Source organism: Montipora foliosa, chromosome 8, assembly GCF_036669935.1.
Source record: "Montipora foliosa isolate CH-2021 chromosome 8, ASM3666993v2, whole genome shotgun sequence".
NCBI classification, from domain to species: Eukaryota; Metazoa; Cnidaria; class Anthozoa; order Scleractinia; family Acroporidae; genus Montipora; species Montipora foliosa.
In genome coordinates this window covers 37,912,659-37,915,158 of record NC_090876.1, presented here as the reverse complement: position 1 = coordinate 37,915,158, position 2,500 = coordinate 37,912,659, and the positions used below count along the sequence as shown (strand labels likewise).

At 40.4% G+C, this 2,500-nt stretch overlaps 1 protein-coding gene across 4 annotated transcripts in view; it reads right to left on the bottom strand.

Annotated features, from left to right (window-relative positions):
• The window catches only part of LOC138012879 (D(1) dopamine receptor-like), a 102,611-nt gene extending 100,420 nt beyond the window's left edge, over positions 1–2,191 (bottom strand). For all 4 annotated transcript variants that reach the window (XM_068859805.1, XM_068859799.1, XM_068859806.1 and 1 more), the window contains exons 1-2: positions 1,715–2,191; positions 1,560–1,621 (exon numbers count right to left, since the gene is read on the bottom strand). The gene's annotated coding sequence lies outside the window, so the exon portion shown is untranslated. The remainder of the gene's footprint in view (positions 1–1,559; positions 1,622–1,714) is intronic.
• Positions 2,192–2,500: the final 309 nt, after the last annotated feature.

Here is a 2,500-nt window from a genome sequence, read left to right as displayed (position 1 = left end):
CCAACGAAAACGAAAGTTTTCGGACTCCATTTACAGACTGCAGCTTTTTGCAGCTGAAAGGACATGCTTAGTTAGGATAAAAAGGATCCAGCATGACAGTAAATAGAGCTTTTAGAAGTAACTTCATTTCCTTTTTCCCAGTCTCGTGATACCACGCTCACGTTTTCAAATCGGCAGGCTTTTTACGTATCAGTGTGCACAGACAAGAACGATGCATGCGAAAACACAATATGCAGAAACAGATTTAGTCGAAAGAAACCACCGCATCCAAAAAAATCTCTGGATTCTTCTGAACGGGGTATATAAAATTCCCACATAAGGAACTTGAAACCCATGTCAGGTACTGTTAACTATAATTCATTGGTGGAGGAAAGCTCCCCAGAGCTCTTCTCTCGCTCAGTCAAGAGAAGAGCTCTGTGGTCGAGATTGAGCTAGCGAGTGCTACAGTAGATATATTTTGATCGAGTGTTTTGGTCGCCATATTAGATTGGCAAGATCGAGGAAAGCCTGAAGCAATTAACGAAATGATAAACGATTTTTCTCTCCTGATCCCCTCTCCTTCACAAGTTCTTCAATCTTCCTACCACCTCGCTATTTTTGAACTCGTTCCATGCTTTCCTCGATCTTGCCAATACAATTTGGCGACCAAAATACATACACTCGCTCGCTAAAATACACCTGCTATGCAGGCTAACCTGTTGTAAAAGACTTACAAATTCAGACATTTCAAACTCGGAAATTGCAACCAACAAATTCATTCATTACATGACTTTGTTCGGGATTTTTCTGACAAGTAGCAAATAATTTTGTTTTAACAAAGTTATAAGTCACAGTATATATCATTTAAGATTGTGGGCACTCATGCATAATTACAAACACCACGCGAACGCGGTGCGATAAAATCTTGAATTATTTAGTCAGTTCTCTCGGCTGGGGCTGTTTACAACGTCACTGATCACATAAACGGGAAAAGTGCTACATTTATACCTATCATTGAAACTTAATCCAGCTCGTGATAACTTTAGCAGTGGGCCTATCAAGAAACCATCTTTAATCCTGTTTTAAAGGGTTTTTCAACGTCTCTTTTCTTCGAATCTTCTCCTTCATTGAGGATGTGTAATGAGTATGACTTCGGACAAAAGAATGTGAAAAGCAAACCCCGCAATTCCTCACCCCACCCCCCAAAGTCGCCGATGCAGAACGCGTCATCTTTGTGGGGGAGGGACTGTCTTAATCCTTCATTAGCAGGCAGAGCTTTCAGACTGTAAACCTTCAGCCTCTATTGTCATATAATCGGCAATTAAAAGTATATTAAAGCTTTGCATCTCAGACATCATTGTTATAATTCCATCTGCTTGTGTGGGTATCAGTTTCTTACTCCTCGTCTAAGTAATATTGCAGATCATGATACGTAGGAACAGATGATCTCGCCCAAGGAAGACTGCATTTACTAGGTGATCGCATTTAAGTGTGAGAACCATGCCACGAGCCTTGAAAATAGCGACGCTGTTTGTTATTTTGCTGAGCGTCTGTCTATAAAAGCAAGGGTGGTTAAATACCTGCAGTCTTCTCGTGAGCACTGTTTACTTTTCGCTCGATCTGTCTTCTCAAGTGGTTGTTTCTATGAAGGAAATCAATTACAAATCTGCAAGCTCAATGTGATCCCATACATAGTCAATTTTAGATTCCTTCCGTTAACTCTCAACACACTTACCAACTTCAGTTAGGTTTTCGTCGCTGTTATGGTTCCACAGCCTCCAGCTATGTCAATCTTTTAGCCTCGAGGAAACGGTCTAATATTCGCGTGTATCGCGAGGACCTGACCATCACCTTAAAGGGGCTAGGTCACGCTATTTTACGTAATTTTGTTTAATTTTGTTAATTATGAGCTCTAAATGTCAAATTGGCAGAGCAAGAGTCTTTCATTTGCAAAATCACGGCCACATAACAACTGAGAATGATTTTCCAGCTTTGTAAATGAAATTTTGATATAGACTGTTTGAAAAAAGGTGGGCCGACGTTTTTCAAATTTACCCAAATTCAATCCATTTCAATCTTCTCCAGTTTTGTCCATCCATGTCCATTCTTGGCTTCCCTGTGTTTTGTTAGAGTTCTTCTATAGTTTTGAACAGTTATTTTGATATTTTAGTTAATTCTATGATCATTCGATCAGTGCTGAAAATGCCTAAACTTGCGTGACCTAGCCCCTCGCAGTTTATGTCTCATGGGTCAGGTAATCTGGGGGTGGAATTGCAAACATGTCATCAATGGATTCTTCATCTTGTTAGTTTAGGCGTTAAGCCAGCAGCGAACGAGATGGCCAAACCGCGAGAAACTTACGATAGCGCAAAGTTTTGTTGGATTCTTAATCTTGTTAGTCTGGGCGTTAAGCCAGCAGCGATTAACTGCGATCGCATTAACTGCTGCGTTATGGCGCGTTGATAAGGAACGTTTACGGTACAAGTTTTGATATTTCGGAGATAATCTTGCATGTAAAGTC